Genomic DNA, 13,844 nt, shown 5'->3' on the forward strand with positions numbered 1-13,844 from the left:
CAGACAAGCAAACAGACCATTCAAGTCCAGGTTCAGAAATCAAGGATAAGCAGCGTTTCAATAGAGAGTGGACAGGGGTTGGGGTAGAGAGGGGATTGTGGAATTTCAGGCAATGGAAACAATATGATAGAAGGCACAAAAGGAGGGATGGGCTTGGGAAAAAATCCCCAGGAAACCCTGACATCAACGGAGTCTAGAAGGCCCAACACACAGTCATAATGACCTAAGGAGGGATTGGTAGCTTACATGAGCACCATAATGGATTCTACTGTTTGGGCATATGAATTGCAATATATTGTCTCTGTCTGGAACTCAGTTTTCAGCTGGGGCTTCCTACAAATCTAGGGAGTGGGAATTCATCAAGTGCTTCCTCCTCACCCCCCATTCCTTCCCCACACACTGTGCCATGGCCTGGGGAAGTCCTTTCTCCATGCTGGGTCTTCATCCATACATACTGTGTTTATGATCAACTGTTTTGACCCAGACATGAAACAACATTTTTTTTAGTTCCTTCAGAAGAATGTATTCTTACAAATGCATTAGTGAATGGACAAACTCAAAAAGGTAAACCTAGACATACCCTTCTTCTATGGTTTTTTCTTACTTGCATGCAAACACTTGCTATGCAGGGGTTTTCCTCTCTCTAGCTGGTCTCCGTCTAGCCCCCAGCCAGCTAGGCTCTCTCCTTACCCTCCCAATCTTTCTCCCCCTATTAACAAGGGAAAATGTTGCTTTGAGCAGCCCACACCCAAACAGGTGGGCCAACACAACCAAGGTCATATATAGTCAATAGCATCCACTCTCCTTACAAAACCTCAAATCAATTTCAATTAAACCACTTCTGTTTATTTTTTTTAAAGATTTTATTTATTTATTTGACAGAGACACAGCGAGAGAGGGAACACAAGCAGTGGGAGTGGGAGAGGGAGAAGCAGGCTTCCCACCGAGCAGGGAGCCCGATGCGGGACTCGATCCCAGGACCTGGAATCATGACCCCAGCTGAAGGCAGACGCTTAACGACTGAGCCACCCAGGCGCCCTAAACCACTTCTGTTTAGTTCTGTTAAATTAAAACACTTTGTTAAGAAGTGATAGCTGAACCTGGTTACCATTCTGGGATCCAGAGTCAGTGAGGTAAGTGAAACCTTTGCAAAACCGTGCCTAAGCCTACGTGGGTGTGTTACCCTTTACTTATTGAACTGCTGAATTTCTTTTTATCAGTTTATTCCTTTTTGTAAAGCAAGGATAAGAAACACGCCTACCTCAAAAGTCATTTTTAATGACTAATAATAATATAGTCACACATAGCTCAGATTTCATGGAACTTACAACTTTTGAACAGAATGGAATGTCCATTGTCTCCTTAAAACTAAAAACCAACCAAAACTCCTCATGTCCTTTAAACCTATTTATTAGAGCCTGAGGTGCCTTGCTAATGCTGGAAATCTACCACTGTGTGACCTCCTTCTTCCCTCCCTGATGCATCCACAAGGAGCCAGTTATCAGTGTGAACGACTATGTATCTGTATCACTGAAAAACACGGATCAGACATACTCGAAAATGCAAAAAAAGTCTGCACTGTGGCATCACTCTTTCTTTGTTCTTTCCTTTTCTGTCTTTCTCAACTTTAAAAAACAATTGCCATGGACTGTGTTCATAATCAAAAAGAAAAGTTATTTTAATCTTATAGAACAAAAACAGGGGCGCCTGGGTGGCTCAGTTGTTAAGCGTCTGCCTTCGGTTCAGGTCATGATCCCAGGGTCCTGGGATCGAGCCCCGCATCGGGCTCCCTGCTCCGTGGGAAGCCTGCTTCTCCCTCTCCCACTCCCCCTGCTTGTGTTCCCTCTCTCGCTGTGTGTCTCTCTTTGTCAAATAAATAAATAAAATCTTTAAAAAAAAAAGAACAACAACAACAACAAAAACAGTCACCAACTGTCAAACAGTTGAGCCCTAGAACCTCGTTCCAGCCAAAAGGTGAGCATATGGTGACTTCATGAAAAGAGATTATAAAACCAAACCGTTTCATCTAACCAGCTGCCTGGTGGCTTATAATTTAATATGCAGAAGTACCTGCTCTTTCCAGTGCTGCTCACCATCCCCAGAGACAATGGAACAGATGTTCAGTCTGTCAGATGGCCAATAGGAAACTATCCTTTAAAAGTCCTCCACTCACCGAAGTCCTTGGTATACTTCAGGGCCAAGCAGACACTCAGCTTCCTCAGAAAACTGCCTACGCCTTCTAAGACCTACCCAGGGTCCCTTCCTTGCTCCCTCAGTACTGTCTTCCTTCTCTCTCCTGTCTCTCTTGTTCACTGGTAGGTTTCTAATGCCTAGTGAGGTGTTTTACACATAGTGGACCTCCAAGACATATATTTTAAAATTAATCTGGATTTCTGGTTGATTTTCAGTTTTTACTGGGAAGACCTCTATCGAAGCTCTGAGCAATGGATAATTGAAACTATGTGTAAAAGCACTTTGAAAATTATGAAATTCTATTAGAAGGCATGGAATGATGATGATGGTTTTGATGAGGGTTAATGCCATCTCCCACTCCCTTTCTCCAGCATCATTAGGTGACCATAAATTTTATCCTTTTAAAGAGCTACTCACTAATGATGGGTGTGTTGGAAAACACACCAATCAGTCACAATTGTCACTTACATGTTCAGAAAGTGTATGTCTTCATCCTAAGGACGTGAATGTCAATTTTGTTATTGTTATGACCTCTAAACTTCACTGAAATCAACACCTGAGCAGTCAGCACCTGACTGGGCATTTGGTGAGCATGACATAGAGCCTTGCTAACACCCCTAAGGCGACTGGAACACTGAGGGAAAAAGAGGTTCAGGTTGGTTAAATAGGTGCAGCCCTGTATGAATTTGGATGCTGTTTTTAAGTCTAATGACAGCATATGAGTCCAGGGGAGGTAGAGTAGTGATTTTTGTTTGATGTACCTCCTGCACAACAAATATTTAATGAATAAATAAAAACAGAGCCCTAAGACAAACCCTAACATAGATTATGACATCATGAATATAGATTGTATGACCCTTGCTTTTTGTTGTTAGTCCCACTAAGAGTTTACTTGTGGAATTCGCTGCTATTTAGCTGGACCCAAGCAGTAAAATTTGTTTCTCAGAGTTAGGTGGTTTCCTGTTTATATGGTAGCCTGGCAGCCATTCATAGCCCATGCTGGTGTCCTGCATCTTCCTTGTCTGTGGCTGGTGGATTTCCACTGATCTGGGTGTCTCCGTGGGCCTCTTTTGTTGGCAGACTCAAAGGTGAGCTCATTAGCCATACCCCCAGGAAAGATGTTCTTGGAAATCAAACTCACTCTGAGTCACATCTGCCTGTCCCCTACAGAGACTGTATAATGTCATGCAGATTGGTTCTGCCCACAGGCTTCCAGGAGAAAGGAACTAAAAATCTCTCATAGCATGAAACAGCACAGCTTCAGTTGGAGAAGGACTTCACTCCACAGAAATTCAGAGTGAAGGCAGGCTTTTAGTTCACTTACACGTGTAGGTTAGCCTTGATAAAATTTGCAGGTCTCTGCAGAGGGCTGTAAAAAAAAAGAAGAAGAAGGAAAGAGGAGAACAAGTAGATTATTGGTGCAGAGGAAGCAGACTCAGCTCTTCCCAGAATGGTACCAGTCCTTGTTCTAAATTCAAAACCTAACACGTCTGCGCTTTTGTATACATCATGTGGACTGTTGCTTCAACAAGGTGTCATTAATCACCTATGTTGTTCCCGGCACAAACTGAAAGAAGCCAGGGGTACAAAGCACACTCCCTTACGCAGGGAGATTTGTGTTCTGGATAGGGAAACAAGAACTAAAATCTGGAAAGGTCCATAAACAAAATAAGGCTGCTTATAATCAAGGGCACAATGAGTGATGCAGGAAATCTTAGGACTATTGCAGAGATAGGAGGATCACCATGGGCTGATGAAACAGAAGACTGTAAGACAGCTACAAGAAGACCAAGTTTCAAGGCAGGAGTGAGCAAACCTATGCAGTGAGGATGTTCACCCAGGACCTGAGATCTTGGGGATTGTGAAACCAATACTTACATCTTACCAATAGGGAGCTGGGACCCACTGAGATACATGACCTACTCAAGGACACCCCATGCGTTAGTGGCAGAGCCGGGTCTGGAATTCCAGGCTTTTGGTGATGTTTCTCCCAGTTCGCTGTGCAGTACGCTAGACGGCCAAGGGAGAGGAAGGTTTGGGCCTTGCCCTCTGTGCTTGAGCAGGCTTTCCTGTTTACTGACTGCAGCTAGCTATTCTAGACAGGCTTGTTTCCTGACATTTTATAGATGGCTTCAAAGGTGTCTGAAATACAAGGTAACTTGCCCAAGCTCACCCATTTGGTGGAAGTGGATTTTGAACCCAAGTCTGGCTATTTTCAAAGCCCAGTTTTTCTCTGCTCTGTCAACCTGGAGTCAAGGGTTTCCACTGAGAGCAAAGAGAGATAAAGTGTTTACACTTGATATTTTATAGCTCCATAGACGAATGTTGCGCAAAATGAAGAAATGATTCACCTACTCCAATAGTTTACATATGCCCTTGAGGGAAGAGGTAGCAACGGGGAACATTGTTGGAGGTCCAAAAAGCAGACAAGTGGTCTGAAAATCATAATGTTGCTACGCTACTTTTTCATTGTTATCGTAAGCCTTACCCATCATAATAAAATCAGAAACAGATTTAATATCTCCTGCAGTTACAATAACACTTGTTGTCTACATTTGAAAAATGTTTCCTACATAATAAACCCTCAATTCCATAAAGTCAATCTAACCCAAGTAAGCAGAATTGCTCTGACAACTGACAAATTAATGCCTTTGCTTCGTCCCCCAGCCTCTGCTACTGTTTTGGCTCTCCACACAGAGTCACAGTCTTAATTCTCTAGCCGTATGTCTTCTGGGAAGCTTTCTGCCTGGAGAATCTGTAAGCTCAATAAGAACCACTGTCCTCCTCAGCTGATTAAACCCTAGAATACCCTGTCTGTTAGCAGAAATGTGTTGCGTGAACCTCAAATCTCCAACCCACCTCATCCCATGAGGCTTTCTTCCAGTGTTATTTTAGAGTGGGCATGTTTCCTGCATCATAAACCAAACTGATCGCTGGCATTTGGTAGTTACAACCAATTCAATAGACACATACATTATTTTTCATTAACTGTAATGAAAGGAAATATGGACACCTAATCTAAGAAAGAATATCGTGTTCTAGTTTTATTAGGCATTATAAAGATCTCACTCGTTGAAAGTGGAAAAGTAAACAAATTTCCAGAATAGTGGCAATTTTGAGGTCCTTCTGCATGAAACCCATCTCTATGGCCACTAAGGAAGCTGCTTCTTAGATTATGTGCTGTTTCAGCCCACACTGGTCCCAGAGAATTCAGAACAGGTCTCCATTTCCTGAGGTAGCCAGGTCTTTGATTTACCTGTGCCTATAGATATATGCACTAGATAATGATGATGAAACAATTATTTTTACTCCCTGAGCCAGGTACCTTACTCAGCTCTTAAATGCACCTCATTTGAATACTCACAGTAGACTTATGAGATGGTTGTCATCATCCTAATTTTACAAATGAAAAAACTGAGACTCAGGTTGAATTATTTCCTCAAGGCTACACACCCCACACATCAAAGCAGACTCAGGCTTGGCTGAGTCCAAGACATGAATAGTCCAATATAGACATCGCTATGTTGCCTCTCATAGGCAATGCCATAAACGGTAATGGCAACCTATCTCTCACTGTCGGAAGCCAGCATGGGCACCAGATCAACTTGACATCAAACTCGTCTGAAACCACCGGACCAGTCACTCCCTCCCAGTACAAAAGGTTCATTATTGTATTCCCAACACCTAGCAGAGTACCTCATATATTGTTGGAGATTAATACACATTTGTCGAGCGAATGAATGACTTACTTGGTTGGTTATTCGTGGATGATGCTCTAAGTGGCAGCCACTTTACTCATCTATTCTCTCCCATCCTCTTTATTCATATCCTTTCAATCATACCCCTTCGCTGTTGCTCTCGTCCTCACATCCCCAAACATCCCCACCATCTAGGCTCCTAGAACTTCTACCCCATGGCTCAGGTCATCCTAATCCTCATCAACCCACCTTCCCTCTTTTCACAGACTTATGCCTCACCTCCTGGTTTTACGTGAATCTTGTTTTTGCCCGCAGCCCTCTCACGCGGGGACATGCACTCACATATGCTCTGAGTACCCTGGACTCATCAGTAGAATTTTCACCTCTTAAGCAGTTCTTGAACTTGACCTCTGTTATTTATTCTCCAACTGCCACCTTTTTTCAGACCCTTATCCCTGCTTCTGCCTATCCTTAGCTGTATTCTTTCCTTCAAGAACTCCATCCATCTTTCTGAACATAATGCAATACGTTGCATCCTTGCTTAAAATCCTTTTGTAACCCACAACAATATGGCCAGTTAGTCTTGGACAAATCAGGAAAAAATATCCAGTGGGAAAAAGACAGTCCCTTCAACAAATGGTGTTAGGAAAATTGGGCAGCAACATACAAAAGAAGGAAACTGGATCACTTTCTTTTACCATACACAAAAATAAATTCGAAATGGATTAAAGGTTTAAATGTAGACAGGAAACTATAAAAATCCTACAAAAGAACACTGGCAGTAACTTCTTTGACTTTGGCCATAGCAATATCTTTTTAGGTATGTCTTCTGAGGCAAGGGAAACAAAAGCAAAAATGAACTATTGGACTTCATCAAAATAAAAAGCTTCTGCACATTGAAGGAAACAATCAACAAAACTAAAAGGCAACCTATAGAATGAAGATGATATTTGCAAATACGTATCCAATAAAGGGTTAGTATCCAAAATATATAAAGAATTTATACAACTCAACACCCAAAAAACAAATAATCCAATTAAAAAATGGGCCGAAGACATGAATAGACATCTTTCCAAAAAAAGACACCCAGATGGCCAACAGACATGAAAAGATGCTCAATGTCACCCATCATCAGGGAAATACAAATCAAAACTACAATGAAATATCACTTCACACCTACCAGAATGGCTAAAATCAATAATAAAACAAAAAGAAGCAACAGTTTTTGGCAAGGATGTGGAGAAAGGGGAACATTCTTGCACTGTTGGTGGGAATGGAAACTGGGGCAGCCACTCTAGAACACAGTATGGAGATTCCTCAAAAAGCTAAAAATAGAACTACCCAAAATCCAACAATTGCACCACTAGGTATTCACCCAAAGAATAAAAAAAAATACTAATTCAAAGGGTTACATGCACTTCGATGTATATAGCAGCATTATCTGCAATACCCAAAATATGGAAACAGCACACGTGTCCATTGACTGATGAATGGATAAAGAAGAACTGGAATACACTTCCACTGATAGATGATAGATAAGAAAGAAAGAGAGAAAGAGAGAAAGAAAGATGAAAGAAAGAAAGAAAGAAAGAAAGAAAGAAAGAAAGAAAGAAAGAAAGAAAGAAAGAAAGAAAGAAAGGTGACAGATAGACAGATAGATGACAGATATAAATGGAATACTACTCAGCCATAGAAAAGAATGAAATCTTACCAGTTGCAAGGACATGGATGGAGTTAGAGTATTATGCTAAGTGAGTATTATGCTAAGTGAAATGTTAGTCAAAAAAACATATATACCATATAATTTCACTCATATGTGGAATTTAAGAAACAAAACAAATGAGCAAATGGGAAAAGAGAGAGAGAGGCAAACCAACAGACTCTTAACTATAAAGAACAAACTGATGGTTATCAGAGGGGAGGTGAGAGGGGGAATGTGTTAAATAAGTGATAGAGATTAAGGAGTGCACTTGTGATGAGCACCAAGTGTTGTATGGAAATGTTGATTCACTATATTGTACAGCTGAAACGAATATTACACTCTATGTTAACTAACTGGAATTTAAATAAAAACTGGAAGAAAAAATCCTTTTGTAATTCCTAAACACATTTCAAGCAAAACATACTTTCCTCTCAATGACATAGTATCCTTCACACTCTGCCCCCCAAGGGCCTATACTCCAGCCATGCAGAATTATTCACATTTGCCTAAAGAGACCATGTTGGTCATATATTATTTCCAGTCCCCGGGTGACTTTGTACCTGAACATTCTTTCCTGTGCTGACTTGCAGTACTCTATTTCCTGATTCCCAAGGTGAGTTAGAAGTCCCTGGCTGGTATTGCCCTGACACCTAATTATATCCACCTCATAGCATACGTCATACTTGTGCATTTTGCTGTTTTGACAGAGACTAAATGTTCTCTTTGTCCCTTTTACCCAGTGATCGGCATCAGTACATATTTATTACCTATTAACTATTCAAAGAATGAAAGAAGTGCTTCCAACACCTGAGAGTCTACAGTTCCATGAAAAATAACTACACGTAGAACTCACCCTCTCTTTCCCAAACTACTGCTCCAGCTTTTTGCCTAGGCTCCTTCTCTCCATTCTTCCTTGTGTCCCTCAAACCCCATGCACATACGGCCACCAGAACGAGCTGACAGTGATATTTCCCTCGAATTTTACACCCTCGATGTTCCCCATAGGGCATGGATTTACATTCCACTGCCTCATAAAGCATCAGTGCCCTCCATGGGGGTGTCCTCTGCTTCTCCTTGTTCCATTCCATACCTTCCTTGATTCCTCCCAGGCGGGGTTAGAAAGCCTTCATGGCGGAACCCACCATACGGTGTGCAGAGCACTATCACTGCCCCCTACCACAATACTTTTTGGTAACTACTGAAATGACGTTCCCGTTGCCAGACAGTAAATTCCTTGAGGACAGAAACTGTGTCATATTTATCTCTGGATCCCTGCTAGCTTGCACAGTTGCTGACTGATAGCTGGTGCTCAATAATGGGTATTGAACTAATAGGATCTGGGTTGGCAAGAAAGTGTTGCAAAGAAAAGCAAACTTTTGGACAAAGAACAGGCCTCTCAGCAGACTTTAAATTTAATGTATCTCAGAATGTTAAGGAACTTATTTTTCTCATCAAACGTTTTCAACTGAGGACAATATTTCATAAATACTCTTTGGTGCAAGTCGAAAACTGATTAGATCATAAAACATAAGTAGAAAATAAAAATGCAGATAATCTTCATCAAATGCAGTGAATTTCATAGAGCAAGAAGTTTTTAATACACATTTTCATAACTAATGATACATAGCATTCACAGCATTGTACTTTTAGATAGCATAACAGCGGCTAATTGCATTCTGACAGCACTCATGTTCTGTCTCACTGTTTGCCAGTGCCTGATAACCCCCCATCAATAATTAATTGGTCAACAAGTATTTATTAAAGACTTCTTGTGAGGACAGCACCACAGTGGTTGCAGTGGGAGAATAATGGAATATCAGATTTCTGACACTCAAGCAGCTCACAATGTATTTGGATAGAACAGAGACACCCAAGAGCAATACAAGATAATCTGTGGACATTAGAATCCACAGATTCTATCCAAAAGCTGACCACTGCAGATCTGATGCAGGGGCACTGGCTGAGGGCTGAATGGAGGAAGTGCAAAGGCTGTAGAGAGCTCAAATAGAAAGAAGGCTCCTACAAGACTGGAGGGTTAACATCTGCTTCGTTTGTTTGTCTCTTCATTAAAACTGAGGTTTCAGTGCCAAGTCATCTCCATCTCTCAGCACTGGCTTAGTCTCAGTCATACATGTTCTGTTCATGATTATTACCATGAGCACTGTAAAAGGGACTTCAAAATGGAGCAAGCAAGCCTAGGTAGGAAAGCCTCTTTTAAAATAGAATCATGGGGCACCTGGGTGGCTCAGTCGGTTAAGTGTCTGCCTTTGGCTCAGCTCATGATCTCAGAATCCTGGGATCGAGTCCCGCATCGGGCTCCCTGCTCATCAGGGAGTCTGTTTCTCCTTCACCCTCGGCCCCTCCCCCCCAAATAAGTAAATAAAATCTTTAAAAAAATAAAATAAAAAAGTAAAATAGGGTTGGGGGCGCCTGGGTGGCTCAGTGGGTTAGCATCCGACTCTTGATTTCAGCTCAGGGCATAATCTCAGGGTCGTGGGATCAAGCCTTGCATCGGGCTCACATTGGGTGTGGAGCCTGCTTAAGGTTCTCTCTCTCTCTCTCTCTCTCTCTCTCTCTCTCTCTCTCTGCCCCTCTCCCCCCACACCCTTCTCCCTGCTCACACACTCTCTCTCTCTCTCTCTCTCTCAAAAAAATAAAATAATAAAATAAAATAGGGTGGCAAGGCCATAAGAGAGGAGGAATTTATGCAGGTCCTCATCAGGAAAACTATGAACTTTTTTGCCAGCTGCAAGCCCTCAGCCTGGCCTTACCTCCCTCCTCATCCTGACATGGGAATCTTTTGCATTCTTCACTTGGAAAGGAGCCAAGGTGATTTGACAAGCTTCAATCCCTCATTTGCATATTAATCCAACCAATCTCAGTTAACCCAGTTTCATAGAGGACCTAAGTGAGAACTGTACTCATGACCTTTTGCCTTACAACTCTGCCCCCTCTTTGTCTTCCCCAGAACACTAGTCAGCCTTCTACCTGATTTTATGTCTCCTGAATTGCAATTCTAATAGCCCAAATAAATGCCTGATAGCTTTAATTTTCAGGAGATTCTTTCTCTGTCAACAACATAAATATAACAAATAACTATATAGCTCGACTACAGCCTGTTTGATGGGTATTACTGCCCCTATTTTGCAAATAAGCAAGTGGGCACCCGGGGATTGTGACTTGCCCAAGTACATAGCTATGAGACAAGACTAAAACTTGAATTCACATCTTCTGACCCCAAAGTCCAAGCTCTTCCCAGTATGGTGCAAGAGGCAAATGTCAAATGTTGCCAAAAAGTATCATTAGTACTTCCAAATTCCTTCCAGCCTGAGATTTTATAGATGAAATCTGTTAGGGCAGATTTGGTTACATATGTTGGACTAAGAAGTCTATAATGTATCTTCTCAACCAAAAAGCACACAATTCTCTCTAGCCTATTTATAGACACCATCAATGCTGCCATAATTCAGCCATTACAACTGAATTGTTCCATCAAGCAACCAGTCAGGGCAATGAAGAAACAAACAATATATCTGATTTATTTAAGCAAGTGATTTAAACACAATGGTTAAACTGTTTCAGAGTGAAACAAAGCCATAGTCTTGGCCAAGATTAATATTACTTCATTCCTCCAGTGTTATATAATATGCTGGATTCCTGTTTATAGACATCACTATACCTTCATTAAACTGCATTTTGTGTATTAGAGAGTCTATTAAAATTCATTTGGCCATCCAGAAATATTTATATTAGTCCCTTGTGGCTTCTCTCATATCCCTATACTCTTCCACAATGCCTTATTGTTTATTTTTAATAATAAATTGCTGAATGTATTACTGCTATGGATTTGAGCATTCCATACTTATTAAATTTTCACAGAATTCTCCACTTTTCTATGACACTCAAGGTATGTCTTATTTTTTTTTCAAGGTATGTCTTAAACTATGAATGAATCTGAATCACTAAAAAGAGAATCTTTTGGAATTTCTAATTTTACTTTTTTTTCCCTTGGCTGGAAGACAACATCCACTATTTGAGGGAAATTTTCAGCTTTCATCCAGCTCTTTTATGGTAGATCTTTGTCCCCACGGTAAATTCCTAAAAAGCCAGGGACTGTGGCTTGCTTCTTCAGAGAGCCAACATTAATGAGGACAGTTCCGAAGTATCACAAGGAGAGAGAGCTCCTAAGTGCAGCCCAGGGGCATTAGCCTCTTTGCCTTCAGCAACTCTGTAGGATCTGACAGCTTCATTCTACCTTGCCCTGACTTCCAAGCCTGGGCACCCGGTATAAGTGCTAAATTCTAGGACAAACAGTCTCTGAAGGACAACATTTTACCTTAAAACGCAAACAATCTGCCCCTAACCAGGACTACAAGTTTTATGTATATTTAGTTCAGATAAGAAAAGCAGGAAAAGAATTTCTTTACAATGAGAGTTCTTGCTTCAAAGGCAAAGGATGACACCTCCTACAAAGGTAGTTTGGTAAGGAAATATTTCATCAAATTGGGAAGGCAGCAGTGCAACACCTTTGGGAGAGCAAGGGATATGGAGTCAGGATATCTGGTTCTCATTCTGCCGCTAAAATGTTCAGTCTGCACAACTATGAGCAAGTAACTCAATTCTCATGAGTCGGAGTCCTTCTCTGTCAAATAGAGATAGCTACCATAATTCCTCCCTTCCTTATTGAGTTGTTGTGAGGATCAGTTTAGTTATGGTAAAACATACTATAAATACCATACGCTGATTCATTATTAGCATTAATTCCACATTCATACCTGCCCTTTGAGACTGCATGAGTAAGTCCTTTTAGGATTCCCTAAATGCCTTCAGCTTTGAAATAGGAAAGAGTTTGTAAAGTAAGTATTCAACGAGCACCAAGTGGGGGTCCCATACTCTGTCAGGAGCTACAAGGGTTAACAATAAATAAAAAAATATATACAGTAATCCTATCCTTAAGCACTTCATATTCTAGTCATGGAGAAGATATGGCAATACAAGAAATAAATACTGAAAAAAAATCAACATGACATAGATTTAAGGCCACTTAGGTGAGACCTAATGGATGGATTAATACATAACACGGGTGAAGGGTAGATGGTGCTGAGGCAAGGCTTTGTGGAAAAAATGTTCACAAGCTGGGTGAAGATGCGGGCACCTGGAGAAATTAAACTAAGGAAAAGATCATCCCTTAATTGAGCCACTCTTAAATTGAGATTGATGTTAAAAGAAACTGAGGCATATTAAATTTTTTAAGAGTTTGAGCAAAAATTGATTTGAATTGACCAATATCTGATCTAGCAAATGAAAAGGAGCTCCAAGGAGTTGTACAAAAGGAAAGATTTTTATAGGCACAAGGGAGTGGGAACAAGGAAGTGATGCTAGCAAAAAAAAAAAAAAAAAAAGTGGGTTGGTTATGACAAGGTTACTTTCCTTCAGGGGATGGCAGGGATCTATCAGGCAGATTACCTAACTAATTCTGATCGGGTGACTAGTTTAAAATTCCATTTCTGGGGCGCCTGGGTGGCTCAGTTGGTTAAGCGACTGCCTTCGGCTCAGGTCACGATCCTGGAGTCCCAGGATCGAGTCCCGCATCGGGCTCCCTGCTCAGCGGGGAGTCTGCTTCTCCCTCTGACCTTCTTCCCTCTCATGCTCTCTCTCTACCATTCTCTCTCTCTCTCAATAAATAAATAAAAATCTTTTAAAAAAATAAATAAATAAATAAATAAATAAATAAAATTCCATTTCTGGGAGAACTGAAACTGTAATCAAGTTAAGTTTTGGCTTGGTAATATGGGGCTTAGCATACACAACTCCATTTTGGACCTGTTGTCTTGTTTTTACTACCAGAGAAGAATGACAAAGTAATAGAAGAGACACAAAACGATGGAATCCAAAATTTAGATCTCAGCACAAAGATTCCTATCTTCTTAGACAAAGGTGGAAATGTATAAGGAAACATGTTCACTGAAGTTTACTGCAAGGCAGAATAGAAAATTCTAAGTGTTTTGGTTGACAAGCTTGGTCAAGAGGAGTCCTTGAAGTGGAACCACAGTGAAATACTCATGCATGTAATTCTATCACACAAACTAGGAAAAAATATCTTACTAGAAGATCACATTTCATGTTTTCAAGTATCCATGTCTTTTTAAAAGTGATGAACATTTTTGAGTCTGTAACGTGTACAAAATAAGCATACTTGCAAAGATAAAGTCTTTACAGAAGTCCCCTAATTTGATACAACTCCTCAGTGA

Source organism: Eumetopias jubatus, unplaced genomic scaffold (genome assembly GCF_037043125.1).
Source record: "Eumetopias jubatus isolate StellerSeaLion01/CBP00866 unplaced genomic scaffold, mEumJub1_p1.0 scaffold_12, whole genome shotgun sequence".
NCBI lineage: Eukaryota > Metazoa > Chordata > Mammalia > Carnivora > Otariidae > Eumetopias > Eumetopias jubatus.